The following is a 24493-nucleotide window of genomic DNA, read 5'->3' on the forward strand; positions in this document are numbered from 1 at the left end:
GTTAGCGCTTTTATCTTAGAATCTGCGCATTTGCATTACAGGTTTGCACATTTGTGCCCTTGGTTAGCGCATATGTCAAAGAAATCATGCTTTTGTATCCATAGAGCAGCGCTTTTGTAGTCTAGGTTAGCGCTTATGATCTGCAGGTTAGCACTTTTGAGAAAAAAGATAGCACATATGTTAGATTAGCACTTCTGTTCATAAAAATGACCGATTTTTCTTGCAAGTCTGAATGTCCAAGAAATCAGATTTTTTAGACTACTAACATGCATGTGCAGGATGACATTTAAGGCAAATTTTATGCATTTCATCATTTAGTTAATTAAAAGTCTTCATTTGGGAAGTAATATATCATATCTTGTTCATCTAGTTTAACTAAGAGGATGAATTGACAACATGCAACTTACATTTTTAGTATTTTCTCTAAAAAAGGTTACACATAGACTTTTAAAAAGGCTAAAATGAACACCATGCTTGTTGGAGCAACATCTCCTAATAGGACTTAGCCAATATTTGCTTTGAAAAGGATAAAAAGAATGCTTGTATTCCGTGTCTCGAAAGTGGTAGGTATATTCTCTCCCCTTAATTGGGTGACCAAAAAGCCAAACCCACTCTTTTATGCTTTCTTTACTTTTAAGCAATTTAATCCTTTAGAGGGTCTGCCTTCTCAAGTTGCATTGAGGGGGCCAGTGAGAGGGGAACGACTTAAAGTGGAAACGGGCTAATACCAAGTCCTTCCAATCCACTATAAATAAATCATGTTTGTGACGAAAGTCCCAAACAAGATGTGCTGATAAGTTCATACCGACACTATGTTTCCCCATAAACCCTATGGAGCGTAACCTCTATAGCCTGGGAACCTTCTATATTTACAGAGCTAAAAGTGTCTCATGTATGGCCACATGACCAGAAGCTTTTATGAAAAACCACTTGTACTAGTTGCCAAAATCCTTCTAGTTGTTGGCGCAGGAAGTTGGACCTCTAAAGCGGCTCACACGCATACGGTTCCTAGTAGAGATATAAAGTTTGCCATGGGGAGTTTTCATGGAAACTGGTGCTTGGCTGCCCCGAAGAAGTGAGTGCTGAGGGTGGAGCCAGTGGGGTCAAGCATCTAAATATCTGCTTTGAATAGTGTAGCCTCCGGGGAAACCCCATGTGAAATTCAACAACTATTGTCTCAGCACGCCATAAGATTTGTACTTGCTTGTGCATTTTATTTATTTAAACATTGTGTCTTCTATGTTTGTAACATGTTCCAAATGGTCAAAAATTGAAGAAAATTATTATCTACAAGTGAGAAAAAATCCAACAAATTGCTGAAAAAGTTTGATAAAAAAGGGGAATACAAAAGCTTTCCAACACTTGAAACACCAGATCAAAATCAAAATATCAAAACATCCACATCAAAATAATTCTTGAAGTAGGTTTATCTTTAAACCATCACATACTTTTCAAACTAGCTCAAACAACTAGGTTACTAATCCAACAGGTTATACTCAAAAGGTTCTATAAACATCAACATTTAACAAGCTATCGATTCAACCATCTTAAGTGCAAAAAATCAACATCTTTGTCAAGTTTCTCATCAGGATAATCAAATCCTCTATCACGAAGCTTGATCAAATCTATACTAGGTTCCTAATCTTGGATATATCTTTCCTATTTTGAACCTAGGTCATATCAAAACCAAATTTGCACCAACATTGGAATCAAACAAACTTGTAAATTGTCAGATGCTTATGTGACTCTTAAGTATCACCTTAAGAAAAGAAAACCCAGTTACAAAGCTACTCAGAAAAGAATAAGATTCTTGTATATCAATCGCAAGATCTTATTGAAACATAGGACATTTCTACATCGTTTTTGTCACTACTTATGTGGTTGCGACACAAAATTTGACGGTGAAACTTTACAAAGACGTGCCTTTCAACAAAGAAGCGCTTTATCCCAATGAACAAACAATAGTGGTAGGATCAACAAGGCATATCTGCCTAAACCAATAATCACCTATTGACTTTGTCCTTTGAAACTTTTAACAATTTTGAGATAATCACATGCCAGTTTGGACTAGAGCCCAACACGAACAACTTAGAAAACAACAACAAATGGAAGAAGAAGATAATCCTGTATTCCACACTTTTGGATTTACCATTGTTGATGAATAAGCAGTCAATAGCACTATTAGAGATCTTGAGAAAGATTTCAAATTTGATAGGATAATGGAAAAATTGTTGGCAAAACAAAAAGAAAAATATCTCTTGATGTTGGCAAAATCTGGAGCTAAACTACCACAAGACTTTAACATAGAAAGCTTGAAACAAGATGTGTAGGCAAGTAACACCCAAAACATAGATGAACAAAATAACGAAGATGGGAACAAAGAAAGTAATGAAGAAACAAGGAAAGAAAGGGATGATAAAAGAAAAGAGTGTAGTGACAAAAGAACTCACGAAGAAACAAGGAAAAACCATATGGACAATCCATTATCAAACCTTTCTCAACAAATACAAACTCTACAACAATAGATACAAGACATGCAAAATGGGACAAGCTCCAAGAAATATTCATTAGAAGATATATGCACATATCCTTTTGATAAAAATCTGAATATGATACCATTTTTGTAACATTGCGAGATTCCTAAATATGACAAATACGATGAAAAATCTGATCCTCAAGAACACATTAGGGAATTTTGTACTATGAGCATGGAATTTTCTCATGATGAAACTTACCTTATGCGTCTTTTTCCTAGGAGTTTAAATGGACAATCAATGGAGTGGTTTTCAAGATTACCATCCAGAATCAAATCCTTTGAAGAACTTATGAATATGTTTATTTCACAATATTCCTACATTATAAGGAATGAAATAACAATGCTGGATCTTTGCAATGTTAAACAAAAGAATGGCGAATCCTTTATGATTTTCTTACAACGATGGAAACGCATGTTTAATAGATATCCCTGAGATGTACGTGATCAAAAAAAGATGGACATATTCATTGATAATCTTATCAGTGAAATGAGTTATCGACTAAGGATGCAATGTCCTCCCTCTTTTGCCAAAAAGATTGAGAATGGTCTAAAAATAGAGAATGCAATGGTAAAGAAAGGAGAACTAAAACTTTACAATAATTCATACAACAACAACAACAACAACAACAACAATGACAAACCCAAGTTCTGGTCAAAGAATAGAAATGTCAGCAATGAAGGGAATGATGATAATAGTACTACAAAACAACAACAACCAATTTTCAATCTACCAAGTCAAAACCCAAGCAATAACAATCCAGAAAACAATAAAGCTAAGTCCTTTTTCTCCAATCCTTGAAGGAAATTCACAAACATTGGAGAATCTTTGGAATCAGCTCTAAAAACTTTGCTTGCAAACAAATTAATTATTCTACCAGAAGCAAGAAATTATGAACCACCAGTCAAACCTAATTGGTGGAATGACAACCATTTTTGCAACTATCATCGGATTAAAGGACACCTAACAAATGATTGTCAGAGATTGAAACACCTTATCCAAGATCTAATTGATAATGGAACCATCACAGCGGATAGCCATAAAACAAATGAATCACACTTGGCTTTCAAAACTCCACTCCCAAATTATGACAAAGGCGAATCATCCCAATTAAAAGATGACAAAGGAAAAACCAAAGTGAATTACACTTATACATACGATGATGTGGTGAATGTAATCATTGTTAATGAAAATTCATGTTCAGAACCAATCAATGTTATCACGAGAAGCAAAGCAAAGGTTACCTTTCTAGGTGTAGCAAAAGATCCAACACTCAATCCACAACAATACAATTTAGTAGAGAAATTACAAAGAATACTTGCTCAAATATCAATTCTGGAACTTCTCAAGATTTCACCTATGCATCAGGACATTTTGGAGAAAGATTTAGTGGAAACAACAGTTTCAAAAGATTTGGATATAGATCAGTTCCAAAATATGGTAGGACACCTCATAGCTCCTCATTGCTTATCATTTTCTAAAAATGATGACGCATCCTTACAACATCCTCACAATGCTCCCTTACATGTTGAAGTCTCCATAATTAAAACTCATGTCAAATGTGTGCTCATAGATGGAGGAGCTGGCTTAAACATTTGTGCATTAAGTTTGATAAAAGCTTTGGGATATTTAGAGAATGAAGTAGACCCGAAAAAGAAAATAACCATCAAGGCTTATGATAAAGCATAGCGTTCTTCTAAAGGAATTGTTGTGCTACCAATAAGGATAGGACCTGTGGAAAAAGATACATTGTGTCAAGTTTTAGATTTGAACCTCTCCTACAACATTTTTTTAGGAAGACCATGGATTCACAAGATGCAAGTAGTTCCTTCTACATACCATCAATGTGTGAAATTTCCTCATGAAGGAAAAGAAATCACTATAATTGCAGATTCCAGTCAATATTGCAATAATTTGAAGCCAACACAAGATACAAGAGTTCTGCATAACAGAGAATCAGTATATCGTACTAAAGAAATTCAAGCAAAGTTATGGGAAAATTTTGAAGAAAAGCTTAAGTTAAATGATGAAGGAATGGGAAAATATTCTTTGCAAAATTTTCCACTTTCCCCTAAGTCATATGGAAAGCCTATAGATATTCAATCAAAGACACGAGAAAGATCAAAATATATGTTTAAAGGAACATTTGTTAGTGCTGGAACTCTTGCAAAAGAAAATGAAGACAAATAAATTCTTGATTGGTTGTACAAGGATGAAGATAAAACTATAGCAACAACAACAGAAGTCAATATTCCCATAAAACAATATGGCAAAGGATATGAAGGAAAAGGACCAATTAGTAAACAACATCAAGGTATTTTAGAACCTATTTGTCCGCACTCACAATCCATAGAAGGTAAATCTGGGCTGGGATATCTAAAATCCAATCAAAAGAAACATAATCATCAACAACAAAAATGGAGAAAGAAATCAGTTTCTAAAAGAGAAAATTGGCAAGAAAATCTACATCAAGCAACTGAAACAGTAACCAATAAACAAAAGAAGCAAGAAGAACATGAAAAGAAAAAGGAGGAGATCATCATCCAAGGTAAAGAAAATTTTTGTCAACAAGTTCTGAAAATACAAACAAAGGCAAAATTTGAACAAGATATTCGAGAAGCAGTAAAAATAGGGATGACAGAAATTAGAGAACTTTTTGCACCTTACGACATTCCAGTATGGTATAGTGGAGTAATCTTGGATCAGGATTCAAAAACAAACTCCAATGAATACGAATGGAGTCCAGATGTCTTATCCACTACATCAGGGAAAGAACATAATGAAGATCAAGTAGCTATCATGAAAGAAGACTTGTCTATAGCAGAACAAAAGATGAAGTTAGAAAGAAGGCAAGAAAAACTCAGAATTCAGAGAAAAGAGGCGTATGCAAAAAGGAAAGGAAATGACAAAGATAGAGAAGCAATGCCACAGGAAGCGCAAACACGGATCAGATATGGAAGAACCATAGAAGAGCTAAGAAATAGTCAAGTTGGACTAACTATTAGTCCAAAAGAAGTTGAGTTTGAAAGAAGACAAAATCTATTAAAAGAATCCACTTTACCATGTGCACAAATATGTCAACTCCAAAATGAAAATGAGGTCAATCAAGAAGGGATTTGCAGTATCAAAGATTTGCGTGTGGATATAATCCCATTTAAGGGACAAACATCAATTGAAGAACCATTTGAGTGTGAACTACAATATGCTAATATTAATTTTGTTAAGACTAATTTGGAAACGCTTGAGAAAGACAATTCTCAAAAACATTTAATCTATGACAATACCTATTCTACGCCAAGTTATGACCATTATGTCATGAACACTGAAACACCTAATGATGACAGTGATTATGATTTACCCCTTCTGCATCCCAAACTAATTGATTGGGATAATTTAGACAACCCCGAACTAAATGTCTTTTCCAATGATCATGACTTAGCCGTGTACCTTAACATTGTTGAACCCATCCATCCTAAGATATCTTCCATTGCAGGATCAAGTGATGTTTCTCGTAGTCAGGGAAATGCCAAACTTTCCAGTCGTGAAAGTGAAATAAAAAAAGGAAAGAGACCTATTGTTGAAAACCATTTCATGGCAACATTAGATCAATCAAAAGAGAAAACAAAGGGCGTATTCGATGGTGAAAACCTCCTTGAGGTGCCAGAAGATGGAAAGTTTGATATTCTTCCCACATATTTTCAAGAGAGATCTACTATCCTAATAGAACCGACAGAAGCAGTAAACATTGGTACATCAAAAGATCCTAAAATACTTCATTTTGATGTCTCATTATCAGAAAAAGAGAGGAAAGAATACATGAAATTCTTTACGCATAGATAAACAAATTTTGCTTGGTCTTATTCAAATATGCTAGGACTTAACCCAAATCTTATCATGCATCATCTTAATGTGGATTTAAAAGCAAAACCCGTTAAGCATAAGCTAAGAAAGATGCATCCGCATATTTCTCTCCTTGTAAAAATCGAGCTGAAGAAGCTATTAGATGTGGGTTTTATAAGACCAGATGCTTATCCAGAATGGGTCTCAAGTATCGTACCAGTATCAAAGCCAGATAAGAGCATAAGAGTCTGTACAGATTTTAGAGATCTGAATAAAGCATGTCCAAAAGATGATTTCCCGCTACCAAACATTGATATCATAGTAGACTTATCAGCAGGACATGTGATGTTTTCATTAATGGATGGCTTCTTAGGATATAATCAAATAAGAATCGCACCTGAAGATCAAGAGAAGACAACTTTCACCTGTGCATGGGGAACATATTGCTGGAATGTTATGCCATTTGGGCTTAAGAATGCAGGAGAGACTTATCAAAGGGCTATGACGACAATTTTCCATGATATGATGCATACATTTATGGAAGATTATGTCGATGACATACTTGCAAAATATCACACAAGAAAAGAACATTTGAACATTTTAAGCAAGATTTTTGACAGGCTGGAAAGATATCAATTAAGATTAAATCCAAAGAAATGTGCATTTGGGGTAACCTCTGGAAAGCTCCTTGGGTACATTATATCAGCCCATGGGATTGAAGTATATCCTAAAAAAGTTAAAGCTATTATGGAGATGGATTTACCTAAGAACATAAGTCAATTGCGATCTTTACAAGGAAGATTGCAATCAATCAGGAGATTTGTTTCTCAGTTGGCCAATAGATGCCTTCCATTTACCCATCTTCTACATAAAAATGTTCCATTCAAATGGGATCTAAAATGTGAGGAAGCTTTCTTGCAAATAAAAGAATATCTTATGAGTCCTCTAGTACTGATATCACCAACCAAAGGGAAACCATTATTTCTCTATATCTCCGCAACAACTGTATCATTATGCGCTCTCCTAGCTCAACATGATGATGAAGGAAAAGAGAAAGTAGTTTATTATATCAGCAGAACACTTGTTGGCTACGAATTAAATTTTTCCTCAATTGAAAAGATATGTCTAGTAGTCGTATTTGCAACTCAGAAGTTGCGACATTATATGTTGATTCATTTCGTAAAACTAATAGCAAAGATAGATCCTCTCAAATATCTGTTGAGCAAGTCAACATTGACAGGGAGACTAGCTAAATAGGTTATGATACTGAGTGAATTTGACATAGAATATGTTGACCGAAAAGCTATCAAGGGACAAGTCATCGCTGATCAATTGGCTGATGCACCTTTACAAAATGACATGCCTTTGCATATTGAATTTCCTAATGCAGATATCTTGACGATAAGTACAAACTTTTGGGAATTATACTTTGATGGTTCTTATACCCAATATGGTTCAGGCGTAGGAATCTTTTTCATCACACCTCAAGGACATACAATTTTGAAATCATATAGAGTGCGGTTTCCATGCACCAATGAACTAGAGAGTATGAAGCATTGGCTATAGGGCTCAAAATGGCCATTGAATGGAATGTCAAAGAATTCCATGTCTATGGTGATTCACAACTTGTCATAAAATCAAATAAATGATGAATATCAAACAAAGGATGATAATCTTATGCCATACAAACATCTAGTGGAGAAATTTAAAGGATACTTTAAGGAAATCACATTCACTTAGATTCCTAGAAATGAGAATAAAGCAGCAGATGCAATGGCTACAATATCATCTCTTTTGCAAAATAAGGAGAATCAACAGTGCTACGAATTTCTCATAGAAGATATCTTAACGTCTACCATCCAATCCCAACATACCTATCGAATTTACCATATATCAGGAACCCGTCTATCCTTATAAGGTCAAACCTACCAATATTTAAAAGATCATATCCTTCCTCTTGATTTATCTCGTAATCAACAAAGAAAATTTATCCGTTAGTCCTCTTGCTATACTATTATTGCTGATATCCTATATAGGCGTGGTCTAGATGGTATTTTGTCGAGATGTCTTGAAAAAGATGAATCTGAGAGAGTTCTTAATGACATTCATGCGGGTATTTGTGGTACACACTCAAGTGGTTTAACATTGGCTAGGAAACTTATTCGTATGGGTTACTTTTGGCCTACTATGGAAAGAGATTCATTCACCTATGCTAGGAAATGTAAACAATGTCAGATTCATGGAAATCTAATTCATGCGCCAGCACAAGAGTATATCCTATGACAGGATCATGGCCATTTTCACAGTGGGGCCTTGATTTGGTAGGAAAGATGAATCCCTCATCTTCTAACGGACATAAGTTTATTCTGATTGCTACTGAATATTTTACTAAGTGGATTGAAGTAGTGCCTTGAACAACAGTGATAGGAAAACAAATATCATCATTCATTTTGAATTATATAATCTGTCGCTATGGAGTTCCTATGACCATTATCACTGATAATGGAAAACCATTCAAAAATCAAGATGTGAAAGAGCTATGTGAACAGTTTCATATCCAACATAGGTTCTCTACTCCATATTATCCACAAGGTCATGGTCAAGTTGAGGCATCAAACAAAACTATCTTGAAAATCTTGAAGAAAACAGTCAATGAAGCTGGAAAAGATTGGCACATTTAGCTAAATCCTGCTCTTTGGGAATACCAAACTAGTGTCCGCACTCCAACAGGGGCAACTCCATATTGTTTGGTCTATGGATAAGAAGCCATATTGCCTATAGAAGTAGAAATACCTTCTCTACGAGTATCCTTGCACAGTCTTATACCAAAAGAAGAACAACGAGTCTTTCGACTCCAAGAACTAGAATTAATTCAAGAACATCGCCAAAATGCAACAGAACATTTGAAAGTATATCAACAAAGAATGGCAAGAAGCTATAACCACAGAGTCAAGTTGCGTGTTTTCTAGATTGGGGATATAGTTCTAAGGGAGAATCCAAGAAATTAGCAAGACCGGGAAAAGAAGGGAAAATTTGAACCGAATTGGCTAGGGCCTTTTGTCATAGGAGCAACACATGGATTAGGAGCATACAAGTTATCTACCCCTAAAGGTGATTGGTTTGATGAACCTATCAATTCTATCCATCTCAAGAAATTCTATGCTTGAGATATAAAGTCCTGAGAAAATCAATAAAAAGCATATAAAATCCAAACAATGCAATAAATTTAGACAGTGAAAACCTGGTAAATAGGCACTATCTAAAAAGTTAGTTCCTCCATCTATGAAGATCGCTTTGTGCACCTATCCACTCCATCATATCGCATCTATCGCTTCCATATATCCTAGTTTATCCATTTCATCTTTCGCACCCATTTCTCTAAATCATTTAGCAAGAAATATGCAGGTTACCAATAGTTATAAATCTTTGACATACTTGTCACACTCACTGTCTTAGATTTTATCAGAATCAATCATATCTGCATTTGTATCCCACCATGGTTTGGATCTTGATCAATTCATATATCCATAATAATTTTTTGTTTCTACTGGGGGCAAAATCCTGATTCCTTTTGGTAAGGTGATCTTTTGAATCTTTGAAAAAACCAAAAACACCTAGGGTTTTGAAACAGATAACGAGCAACAAAGCAACGAAGATCAAGGCATTTCATCAACAACTAAATCGTGAAACTCAAAAAACAAAGAATCAATCAGCAAGCTATAAAGGATTATCAAAGATCATTTATCAAGATGATTATATCAGTTAATGACCATTAGAACATTGGAATGACATACAAGATTCAATGTTTATATCTTGATTTTATTATTAATCATGTACTCTATGCGACTCAAGGATGTCCATGACTAGAGAAGCTATGATGGGACACGATTATTTTCTTTGGTTGCTATCTATGGTTTATCTCTTACTACGGTATGAACTTGTCTCAGGATATGATCAGCAAAATATCAAGGAGGACGTTCCAAGTCATGCATGAAAGGGGATAATCCTTGTCTGTTCTGCAAGCAATGCTCAGGTCAACTTGATCTATTATATCAAGTTGCTTGTATTAACTTGTTATTTCAAAATCCATGTAAGAAATACTCAGGTCATCTTGAATCATTATGTCAAGTTGCTTGTATTTTCTTACAACATTTAAAGCTCAATGATGAAATCAAGCACTGTTACAAGATAGCATATGAAGAATGATAGTACAATTTTTAGTTATATGATTTTGGATTAGCTCATTATTCGTCTGCATTATAAGCATTCATTGTCAAGTTGCATTATAAGCATATCATTTCATTAACAGATCAACAGTCATAAATAAAGATTGAGTAAACTTGGACAAACAAAAACAATTTGGATTTAATCATTATAGGTTCATTCATTTTAAGAAACATTTTAATCATCATCCATTTCATTAGTTTGCATTTAATTAAGTGTATTTCATTCATCATATAGTGTATCATCATCATTATTTGCATTATCATTCCATTAATGATCATTTAGTTGCATCTTTGCACTTAGATTCATAATCATTATAAACATTAAATAAAAACTCAAAAACATTCCATATAGATCATTACATTTGCATCATTTGCATATCATTTCAGTTAGTAATCATTTTCATTTGCATCCAAGATCATCAAAATAAAAAATCAACAAAAGCATTTATCATTGCATCATTCATATATAGATCATCATCCATCCAATCACTACATACATATAATCCATGCATATAGATTATCATAAAAATAGAATAACATGCATAAATATCATCATCCATCTAATCCAAGCATCTAAGCATCATCATATAAAGCATATAGATTATCATAAAAATAGAGTAACCTGCATAATAAAGAAAGATCATCATATAGAGTCCATGTCTGCATATAGATCATAATAAAACAATAAAAGTCCAAGTATATAATGATGTCAACTAAGTAATACAAAGGCCTCATCAACTACAAATTAAGTCACGACTGTCCTGTACCACTACCAGCTAACTCTGTCTGTCTCTATGGCTATGGGCGAGATGATCCTCTAGATGTCTATATCCCATGCTCACCACTCCTTTGAGGAGGTCCCATGACCCCACCACTACTAGTATCCATCAGCACGGTGGTATGATAACTACTTGCTCTTTGACTCTCTGCAACTGCCTCCTCATATCGTTGTCGCTAGTGGGAAGTATCCTTGTCAACCCGAACTAGTGCTCTAACAGTATCACCTGAGAGAGTACCTGATCCAATCTGCTGAATATGATCAAGAAGGCCCTAAGCATCCTATTGTCTCCTAACATCTCTATCTCACTCAGTCATAAGAGTCTGCACCTGTGCTTGAAGCTGATCAATCTATGCTCTCAGACTGTCAATGGTATCATGCTCTGGCACATCATGCTCTAGTGCAACTTGCTCTATCATGACATGCTCTGGTGCAACATGCTCTGGCAAAGCCTGCTGTGGTGAATGAACCCCAATCCCCTCACCACCAACCTATCCAACTGCTGGAATCTTAGTCCGAGTAACTCTCTAAACCCATCGTCTAATCAGGGTAATGTGATCCTCTGGATCCTCGTCATCTCCACCATGAGCTACAATAACCCTGGGATCTAGCTGAATCTGTCCAAAATCAATGCCTCTCCCACAACCCCCATCTAGTCCAGTCACCCTGCCTCTTGTCAATGATAATCCTCTCGGTGATCTCATGCCTACCTTGCCATGATCTCTCGCAATCCGTCGAATATCCCTTCCACCCATAGGATGTGCTCTCTCAATCCTACCAGCTTGTCCAAACGGTCCTCCATGGAATCTCAATCGACCTCCCCTCTGTCCAGGTCTCCTACCACCACCACCACCACCATCCCCACCATCATCTCCACCTCCCCCAGCCCCATGAGCAGCTCTAAGCTCTCATCTTCATCTGCGTCTCCTAGTAACTAGATCATCTGAGTCATCCTCATTATCTCCTGAACTAGGAGGAGGATCTGCTGGATCAGTAATGCGAGGAAATGGATGAGCTAATATATACTGGGCATAATCTGCAGTAACCCCAGGATCAAGAATGTGCAATCTCATATCATAAGCCACTCTCAAAGTAGCAACAAACTCTGGATGATCAATCTCAAATGACAAGGAAGGTCCCCAATCTTGTCTATCTCTGCAACACCGAGCATATATCGTCACACCAGTAGGCATAGGCTAGATGATACCAAACTGTCTCAAAATCTGACCAATCAATTGTCGCTCAACAATGAAAGGTGTCTGACCAATGATATATCTACTCTGCATGATAAATGGTAATGTCTGTGCATCATTCATCCATGGCTCACAATCAAGATATGGTCTCCAAGTAATGTTGTCTAATGAATCCAATACCCAACGCCAATACTCCATCTTACCCAGTTTATGTTGAGTAAGAATACCTGCATAAAAATACACATATGACTGCCTCTCTCCATGCACTCTGTGATGGATAGGCCAGGTAACAGCAATGTGCTCCCAGCACCAAATCTGTAATAAAGTGCATCCAGTAGACAAACTCACAATCTCATCATACACTACTTGATGCAGATCATGATATAAGTGTGCCAGCATGTAAACACCCCAAGCATATCAAGTATGATGCTACATCATACTCAGGAGAATCTCACCCCATCCAACGGAAAAACCTTGTGATATCCTATCAGGACATATAAATCCTCCAATCAAACCAACACGAATAACAGGAAGAGCCTCATAATACATCACCATATCAACCCATCTGATCTCTCCTCTACCAATGCTATCATCAGCAAACACAACTCTGCAAGCCTCTATCCCAACCCGATCCTGATAATCATACTGCACAAGCTCGCCAGTCACTGGGATGTGCAAATTCCTGTAGACATCCTCAAGAGTCACACTAATCTCACAGGTCGATAGGTGAAAAGTGTTATGCTCGTTGTGCCATCTCTTGACCAACGTCGTCAATAATCCTCTATTATGCATAATCTTAGGCATATACAATAAATGGCATAAACCACAGGCATCTATATGTCTAATCTTAGCCTAGATCAACTTCGGAACTAAATGACGCACTGCAGGTAATTTCTCCCGACAATGGAGAACATCAAGTTTCTCCTATTTTGTCAAGAGAAATCAATCAAAACAAATCAATCATCAAATCTATCTATCTATCAAATCAAAATTGAATCATCAAATCTATGTATCTATCAAATCAAACTGAAGCAAACTATGCTATCTATCTATCAAATCAAAACTGAATCATCAAATCTATCTATCTATCAAATTAAATTGAAGCAACTTACGCTATCAAAACATTTTAAAACCTATAAAACATGGTTTTTTATCAATCATTGAGTTTACTCAAAAACTCTGCTAAGCTCTTATATCAGAAACTAAATCGGTTTCTTATAGTTACTCTATCAATCAAGCTAATCAAAGCTACTCTATCAATCAAGCTAATCAAAAGCTATCTATCAATCAAGCTAATCAAAGCTATCAATCAATCACGCAATCGCTAAATCAAGACCCTATTTCATCATAAATGCATATTAAACATGTTAAATCTAATCATCAAAGTGATTTTTAGCCTTTGCACTTATCAAAAATATTAAATTTGAGCATATGCGCAATCCTTTTTAACAAAAGCGCTAAATCTACAAGCATACACACTAACCCATGCAAAAGTGCTACCTTTTTGGGCATATGCGCTAACAAATGATGCATTTACGCTATCCTATGCATAAGCGCTAACATTTTTAACATATGCGCTAACAAAAAGAGCATATGTGCTAATCTAGGTATTTGCGCTAAACCTAAATGCATATGCGCTAAACCTAAATGCATATGCGCTAAAACAAATTGCAAAAGCGCTAAAATAACGCTGAAAAAATTTAAAAAAATCAAAAAAACCAAAAAGTGCATCTAAAAACATGAAAATTTGAATGAAAACTTGAAAACAAAGCTCGAGATAAGATACATACCAGATATCCATGCTCAACAGGTTGCTAGTAATGCCGAACACGCTCAAATCGATGATTCTCCACTGGAATCACCATTTCGAACTGACAAGGATAACAATGAAATTAAAATTAGCCTTGGTTAATTTTATATTTACTATTTGAAGAGTAATTAATTTTAATGGGGCAATTTAATTTGGTTTTTTTGTCAAATGAATTTAATTGACTAAATTTTTATCAATTATCACGAGATCAATCGTTCAAACCAGAATTTTCGACAATTTCATGATCAATCTCCTGAGGGGGTACACAAATAGGATTTTCAATCTCTATCAGGCGCACTATCGAGACTTGATTTAATCTTTGAAACAATGTTGTCTTCACATCGTTTCAAAGAGGGGCAAAATGTATAAACATAAAAATTGGCTATGAGCAATTAAATAAATATTTTATATTTATTTAATAATTATTCTTCTATTAAATAGTTAATTTGAAAAGATTCATTTATTTAATTGATTTTCATGTCTTTCTATTAATTAATATTTTATTAATTAATTTATTTATCCTATTCTTCTAATTAATTAAATATCTAATATTTAATTATTCCTCTAACCAAGTTAATTAAATATCTAATATTTAATTATCTCCTCCAAACAATTAAATATCTAATATTTAATAGTTATTCTCCTATCCTCTAGTCTCAAAAATTAAATAAATCCTACATTATTTAATCTTTCTTATCCAACTCACCCTCCATCTCCACTTCATCTTCCCTTTGCCAACTCATCAAACATGTGGCTAAGAAAATTAATATTTCTTAAATATTAATTTATCATTTATCTTCAACTACCAAAATTTAATGAAAATTTTGTACGTACACATATTTCATAACCATTTCCTATATTCTCTCCAACACCCCCTACATCTTAGGAAGGACTTGAGTCCACTTGTCCTATCATGCCTAAATCTTCTCCAACCATCCCTAGATTCTCTCAGTTAGCAACCCAGTCAAGGTGAGATGAGTGACACTTGTCTTCTCCTTCCCCCTTTCTCTCAACCTTCACCTTTGCTCACAGCCATCCAAATCTGTAGATCTGATCATGACCATTGATTTAAGCCACATCATCTCATCCTCTCAAAGTCTATAAAATCAAGAGATTCAGTTGAGAGAGAGTTAGACTTCAAGAGACTTCAAGTGCATTTTTCAAGCTAATCATATGCATCCATGAGTTTTAGTTTTGAAGCAAATAGAAATTATCATATAATATCATTTAGCATAATCATTTAGTATAATCATGTAGTATTGCATATCATAGTATTAGTTAACTACAAGTTATCAGTCCATTCTTCATATGCCATCTTGGAAGCCATCAGTGCATTGTCTGAGAGCATACCATCTGCAACCAGGAACAATGGAGTTAGGACACAATGAGACATAAATCATGAAGGTAAAATAATGTTTTATTTTAGTATGTATTTCATGTAGTTTCATTGGTTGAATTTGGATTTCCTGTATGCATTTCCATTTGTATTTTGTGAAATTAACTTATTACAGGTAGCATTCTGAGGATGAAATTCAAGCTCACACATTACTGATCTAGCATATCCTCCTCCCAGCTTGAGAGATGAGGATGATGATTCAGATGATCCAGGTGTTAGGAGACATAGATGGAGATGAGAGCTCAGAGTTGTCTAGGAGGTTGGGGGAGGTGGAGATGAGGGTGGGGATGGAGGTGGTGGTGGTAGGAGACTTGGACGGAGGGGAGGTCGATTGAGAGTCCATGGAGGACTGTTTGGACTGGTTGGCAGGATTGGGAGACCACGTCCTATGGGTGGGAGGGAGCATGGTAGGGAAGGTATGAGATCACCGAGAGGGTTGCCATTGATAGGAGGAGGCAGGGTGACTAGACTAGATGGGGGTTGCAGGAGAGGCATTAATTTTGGATAGATTCAGCCATACCCTAGGGTTATTGTATCTCATGGTGGAGATGATGAGGATCCAGAGGATCATGTTCCCTTTATTAGATGATGGATTACGAGAGATACTCAGATGAAGATTCCAGTAGTGAGACAGAGTGGTGGTGAGGAGAGGATTGGGGTTCATGCACCACATTAGGATTTGCCAGAGAAGGATGCACCAGAGCATGATATGCCAGAGCAGGATGCACCAGAGCATAATGTGCCAAAGCAGGAGACCATTGATAGTCTTAGAGCATAGATTGATCATCTTTGAGCACAGGTGTAGACTCTTATGGCTGAGAGGGATAAAGCTATTAGGAGACAACGGGATACTCAAGGCCTTCTTGATCATATTCAGGAGGTTAGATCAGGTACTCTCTCGGCTAACACCGTTAGAGCATTAGTTCAAGCCAGGAAGGAGACTTCCCACTAGAGACGATGATATGAGGAGGTAGTTGTAGAGACCTAGAGAGCAATTAGTTATCATACCACTATGTTGATGGATACTAGCACTAGTGGGGTCATGGGAGACAGGCATCTGGAGGATCTTCTTGCCCACAGCCACAAAGATAGACAAAGTCAGGTGGTAGTGGTACAAGACATCCATGACTTGATTTGGAGGCACTTGTATTGTTTATTTGATATCATTGTATACATGTACTTTTATTATTTTTATGATGATCTATATGCAAACATGGATTCTATATGATGATGATCTTTATTATGTTACTCTATTTGATGATGATGCTTTATATGATGATTATATGGATGATGATATTTAGGCATGTTACTCTTTTTTATGATGATTCTTCATATGATGATGCAATGATAAATGCTTTTGTTGATTTTTGATTTTGATGATCTTGGATGCAAATGAAAATGATTACTAACTTAAATGATATGTAAATGATGCAAATGCAATAATCTATATGGAAATGCAAAATAATGATTGCTTTAATGTTCATGATGATACAAATGATCTATATGAATTGTTTTTTATTTTATATGTAATGTTTATGAATCTAAGTGCAAAGATGCAACTAAATGATTGTTAATGGAATGATAATGCAAATAATAATGATGATACACTACATGATGAATGAAATGTACTTAATTGAATGCAAATTAATGCAACTAAATGAAATGGATGATGATTAAAATGATTCTAAAAATGAATGCACCTATAATGATTAAATGTAAATTGTTTTTGTTTGTCCAAGTATACTCAATCTTTATTTATAACCGTTGACTTGTTAATGAAATGAAATGCTTATAATGTAGCTGATAATGAATGCTTATAATGCAGATGAATAATGAGCTAATGAAATGATCTAACTAAAAATGATACTACCATTCTTCATATGCTATCTTGTAACAATGATTTGATTTCATCATTGAGCTTTAAAATGTTGTAAGAAAATACAAGAAACTTGACATAATGATTCAAGATGACCTGAGTATTCCTTACATGGATTTTGATATACCAAGTTAATACAAGCAACTTGATATAATGGATCAAGTTGACCTGAGTATTACTTGCAGAACAGACAAGGATTATCTCCTTTCATGCATGACTTGGAATGTCCTCCTTGATCTTTTGCCAATCATATCCTGAGACAAGTTCATACCATAGTAAGAGATAAACCACAAACAACAATCAAAGAAAATAATCATGCCCCATCATAGCTTCTCTAGTCATGGACATCCTTGAGTCTCATAGAGTACATGATTAGCAATAAAATCAAGACATAAACACTGAATCTTGCATGTCATTCACATGTTCTTATGGTCACTAACTAATATAATCATCTTGATGAATGATCTTTGATAATCCTTTATTACTTGCTGATCGATTCTTCATTTTCCTGAGTTTCACGATTCAATTATTGATAAAATGCCTTGATCTTCATTGCTTTGTTGCTTGTTATCTGTTTCAAAACCCTAGGTGTTTTTGGTTTTTCTAAGTTTTTCAAATGTTTTGGGATTTTCAAAGATTCAAAAGATCACCTTAGCAAAAGGAATTAGGATTTTGCCCCTAGTAGAAACAAAATTATTATGGATGTATGAATTGATCAAGATCCAAACCATGGTGGGATACAAATGCAGATATGATTGATTTTGATAGAATCTAAGACAATGACTACAACAAGTTTTTCAAAGATTGATAACTGTGGGTAAGCTTCATATTTCTTGCTAAATGGTTCAGAGCAAATATATGTGAAAGATGGAATGGATAAGCTAAGATAAATGGAAGCGATAGATGCGATAGGATGGATTAGATAGGTGCGCAAAGCGATCTCATAGATGGAGGAACTTACTTCTTAGATAGCGCTTGTTTACCAAGTTTTCACTATCTAAATTTATTGAATTTTTTCATATTTTGATTTTTTTTTAGACTTTATATGCTTTTTGTTGATTTTTTCAGGACTTTATATGCTTTTTGTTGATTTTTTTAGGACTTTATATGCTTTTTGTTGATTTTTTCAGGACTTTATATGCTTTTTGTTTATTTTTTTAGGACTTTATATCTCAAGCATAGAATTTCTTGAGATGGATAGAATTGATAGGTTCATAAAACCAATCACCTTCAGGGGTAGATAACTTGTATGCTCCTGATCCATATGTTGCTACTATGACAAAAGGTCCTAGCCAATTTGGTTCAAATTTTCCCTTCTTTTCTCGATCTTGCTGATTTCTTGGATTCTCCCTTAGAACTATATCTCCAATATAAAAAATGTGTGGCTTGAATATGTGATTATAGCTTCTTGACATTATTTGTTAATATACTTTCAAATGATCTGTTGTATTTTGGCGACGTTCCTGAATCAGTTCTAGTTCTTGGAGTCGAGAGACTCGTTCTTCTTCTTCTAGTATAAGACCTTGCAAGGATATTTGTAGAGAAGGTATCTCTACTTCTATAGGTAATATGAATTTTGATCCATAGACAAAACAATATGGAGTTGCACCTATTGGAGTGCGGATGCTAGTTCGGTATGCCGAAAGAGCAGGATTTAGCTGAATGTGCTAGTCTTTTCCAGCTTCATTGACTATTTTCTTTAAGATTTTTAAGATAGTTTTGTTTGGTGCCTCAGCTTGACCATTTCCCTATGGATAATATGGAGTAGAAAACCTATGTTGGATATGAAATTGTTCACATAGCTCCTTCACATCTTGATTTTTGAGTGGTCTTCCATTATCAGTGATAATGGTCATAGGAACTCCATAGCGACAGATTATATAATTCAAAATAAATGATGATATTTGTTTTCCTATCAATGTTGTTAAAGGCACTACTTCAATCCATTTAGTAAAATATTTAGTAGCTATCAGAATAAACTTATGTCCATTAGAAGATGAGGGATTTATCTTTCCTACCAAATAAAGGCCCCACTGCAAAAATGGCCATGATCCTGTCATAGGATATAACTCTTGTGCTAGCTCATGAATGAGATTCCCATGGATCTGACATTGTTTGCATTTTCTAGCATATGTGAATGAATCTCTCTCCATAGTAGGCCAAAAGTAACCCATATGAAGAAGTTTCTTAGCCAATGTTAAACCACTTGAGTGTGTGCCACAAATGCCTGCATGAACTTCGTCAAGAACTTTTGTAGATTCTTCTTGTTCAAGACATCTTAATAAAGTACCATCTAGACCACGCCTATATAGGATATCAGAAATTATAGTATAGCGAGAGGACAGGCGAATAAAATTCCTTCTCTGATTGCGAGATAAGTCAAGAGGAAGGATATGTTCTTTTAAATACTGATAAGTTTGATGGTATGAGGATTGACTGGTTCCTAATATATGGCAAATTCAGTAGGTATGTTGGGATTGAATTGTAGGGGTTAAGATATCTTCCATGAGAAATTCATAATGTTGTTGATTCTCCTTATTTTTCAAGAGAGATGCTATTGTAGCCATTGCATCTGCTACTTTATTCTCATTTCTTGGAATTCGGGTGAATGATATTTCTTTAAAGTGTCCTTTAAACTCCTCCACCAGTTGTTTCTATGGCATAAGCTTATCATCTTTTGTTTGATATTCCTCATTTACTTATTTGATGATAAGTTGTGAATCACCATAGACATGTAGTTCTTTGACATTCCATTCAATAGCCATTTTAAGCCCAATAGCCAATGCTTCATACTCTGTAGTATTATTAGTGCATGGAAACTGCAGTCTATATGATTTGGGAATTGTGTGTCCTTGAGGTGTGATAAAAAAGATGCCCGTGCCTGATCCATATTGTGTATAAGAACCATCAAAGTACAATTCCCAAAAGTTTGTACTTATTGTCAAGATATCTGCATTAGGAAATTCGATGTGCAAATGCATGTTATTTTGTAAAGGTGCATTAGCCAATTGATCAGTGATAACTTGTCCCTTGATAGCTTTCCGGTCAACATACTCTATATCAAATTCACTCAGTATCATAACCCATTTGGCTAGTCTCCCCGTCAATGTTGACTTGATCAACAAATATTTGAGAGGATCTATCTTTGCTATTAGTTTCACAGAATGAATCAACATATAATGTCGCAGCTTCCCGAGTTGCAAATAAAACTTCTAGACATGTCTTTTCTATTGAGGAATAATTTAATTCATAGCCAACAAGAATTCTATTGATATAATAAATTTCTCTTTCTTTTCCTTCATCATCATGTTGGGCTAGGAGGGCTCCTAATGATACATTTGTTGCTGAAATATAGAGCAACAATGGTTTTCCTTTGGTTGGTGGTATCAGTACTAGAGGACTCAAAAGATATTCTTTTATTTGCAAAAAAGCTTCTTCACATTTTGGATCCCATTTGAATGGAACATTTTTATGTAGAAGATGGGTAAATGGAAGACATCTATTTGCTAACTGAGAAACAAATCTCCTGATTGACTGCAATATTCCTTGTAAATATCACAATTGACTTATGTTCCTAGGTGACTCCATCTCCATGGTAGCTTTGACTTTTTTAGGATCTACTTCAATTCCACGAGCTGATATAATGTAGCCAAGGAGTTTTCTAGAGGTTACCCCAAATGCACATTTCTTTGGATTTAATCTCAATTGATATCTTTCCAACCTGTCAAAAATCTTGCTTAAAATGTTCAAATGTTCTTGTCTTGTATGAGATTTTGCAAGTATGTCATCAACATAATCTTCCATAAATGTATGCATCATATCATGGAAAACTGTTGTCATAGCCCTTTGATAAGTCACTCTTGCATTCTTAAGCCCAAATGGCATAACATTCTAGCAATATGTTCCCCATGCATAGGTGAAAGCTGTCTTTTCTTGATCTTTAGATGCAATTCTTATTTGATTATATCCTGAGAAGCCATCCATTAATGAAAACATCTCATACCCCGCTGATAAGTCCACTATGATATCAATGTTTGGTAGCGGGAAATCATCTTTTGGACATGCTTTATTCAGATCTCTGAAATCTATACAGACCCTTATGCTTTTATCTAGTTTTGATACTGGTATAATACTTGAAACCCATTTTGGATAAGCAAGAGGTCTTATAAAACCCACTTCTAATAGTTTCTTCAGCTCGGTTTTTAATAGAAGAGCAATGTGCGGATGCATCTTTCTTAGCTTTTGCTTAAATAGTTTTGCTTTTAAATCCATATTAAGATGATGCATGATAAGATCTGGATTAAGTCTTGGCATATCTGCATAGGACCAAGAAAAATTTATTTGCCTTTGCTTAAAGAATTCCATGTATTCATTCCTCTCTTTTTTTGATAATGAGGTAGCATAATGAAGTATTTTAGAATCCTTTGATGTACCAATGTTTACTGTTTCTGTTGGTTCTATCAGGATAGCAGATCTCTCTTGAAAATATGCAAGAAGAATGTCAAACTTTCCATCTTATGGTGCCTCAAGAAGTTTTCACCATTGAATACGTTCTTTGTTTTCTCTTTTGATTGATCTAGTGTTGCCATGAAATGGTTTTCAACAGTAGGTATCTTTCCTTGTTTTATTTCTCTTTTGCGACTGGAAAGTTTGGCATTCTCCTGACTATGAGAAACATCACTTGATTCTACAATGGAAGATATCTTAGGTGGGATGGGTTCAACAACATTAAGGTACATGGCTAAGTCATGATCATTGGAAAAGACATTCAGTTCAGGGTTGTCTAAATTATCCCAATCAATTAGTTCAGGATGAAGAAGGGGTAAATCATAATCACTGTCGTTATTAGGTGTTTCAACGTTCATGACATAATTATCATAACTTGGCATAGAATAGGTACTACCATAGATTAAATATTTTTGAGAGTTGTCTTTCTCAAGCGTCTCCGAATTAGTTCTAATAAAATCAATATTAGCATTTTGTAGTTCACACTCAAGTGGTTCTTCAACTGACGTTTGTCCCTTAAATGAATGGATTATATCAACACACAAGTCTTTAATACTGCAAATTCCTTCTTGATTGACCTCATTTGCATTTGGATTTTACATACTTGTGTACATGATAACGAGGATTCTTTTGCTAGATTTTGTCTCCTTTCAATCTCAACTTCTTCTGGACTAATAGTCAATCCAACTTGACTATCTCTTAATTCTTCTATGGTTCTGCCATATCTGGATATATCTTGTTCCTCTTTTGATGAAAATCTTGTATTTTCAGATGCTTGATATATCATTGTTTGTACTTCTTATGGCATTACTTCTTTATCTTTGTCATTCCCTTTCTTTTTTGCATACGCCTCTTTTCTCTGAATTCTGAGTTTTTCTTTACTTGTTTCTAACTCCATCTTTTTTTTTTGCAATAGACAAGTCTTCTTTTGTGATAGCTTATTGGTCTTCATTGTGTTCCTTACTTGATGTAGTAGATAAGACATCTGGACCCTATTCATACTCATTTGAATCTGTCTTTGAATTATGATCTAGGACTACTCCACTATACCATACATGAATGTTGTCTGGCGCAAAAAGTTCCTTGATTTCTGCCATCTTTATTTTTACTGCTTCTGGAATATCTTGTTCAGATTTTGCATTTGTTTTTATTTCCAGAACTTGTTGACAAGATTTTTCTTTACCCTTGATGGCAATCTCCTGGTCTTGCTTTTCATGTTTTTCTTGCTCCTTTTGTTTATTTGTTACTATTTCTACCACTTGATGTAGCTTTTCTTGCCAATTTTCTTCTTTAGAAACTGATTTCTTTTTCCACTTTTGTTGTGGATGATTATGTTGCTTTTGATTGGATTTTAGATATCCAAGCCCATAATTATCTTCTTTGGATTGCGAGTGTGGACAAATAGGTTCTGAAATACCTTGATGTCGCTTACCAATTGGTCCTTTTCCTTCATATCCCATTTTTTGCATGATTTCATAACCTTTGCCATATTGTTTTATGGGAATATTGACTTCTGCTACTATTGCTATATTTTTATATTCATCCTTGTACAACCAACCAAGAATGTCGTTGTCTTCATTTTCTTCTTCAAGAGTTCCAGCACTAACAAATGTCCCTTTAAACATATGTTTTGATCTTTCTGATGTCTTTGATTGATTATCTGTAGGCTTTCCATATGACTTAGGGGAAAGTGGAAAATTATGCAAAAAATATTTTCCCATTCCTTCATCATTTAATTTGAGCTTTTCCTCAAAATTTTCCCATAACTTTGCTTGAATTTCTTTGGTAGGATATACTGATTCCTTGTTATGTGGATCTCTTGTATCTTGTGTTGGCTTCAAATTATTGCAATATTGACTAGAATCTGCAATTGCAGTGATCTCTTGTCCTTCATAAGGAAATTTCACACATTTATGATATGTAGAAGGAACTGCTTGAATCTTGTGAATCCATGGTCGTTCTAGAAAAATGTTGTAAGAGAGGTTCAAATCTAAAACTTGACACAATGTATCCCTTTCCATAGGTCCTATTTTTATTGGTAGCACAACAGTTCCTTTAGAAGAACATTCTGCTTCATCATAAGCCTTGATGGTTATTTTCTTTTTCGGGTCCATTGCATTTTCTGAATATCCCAAAGTTTTTATCAAACTTAATGCACAAATGTTTAAGCCGGTTCCTCCATCTATGAGTACACGTTTGACATGAGTTCTATTTATGGAGACTTCAACATGTAAGGGAGAATTGTGAGGATGTTGTAAGGATGTGTCATCATTTTCAGAAAATGATAAGCAATGAGGAGATATAAGGTGTCCTACCATGTTTTGGAACTGATCT

This window comes from Cryptomeria japonica, chromosome 8, assembly GCF_030272615.1.
Source record: "Cryptomeria japonica chromosome 8, Sugi_1.0, whole genome shotgun sequence".
Classification (NCBI taxonomy): Eukaryota; Viridiplantae; Streptophyta; class Pinopsida; order Cupressales; family Cupressaceae; genus Cryptomeria; species Cryptomeria japonica.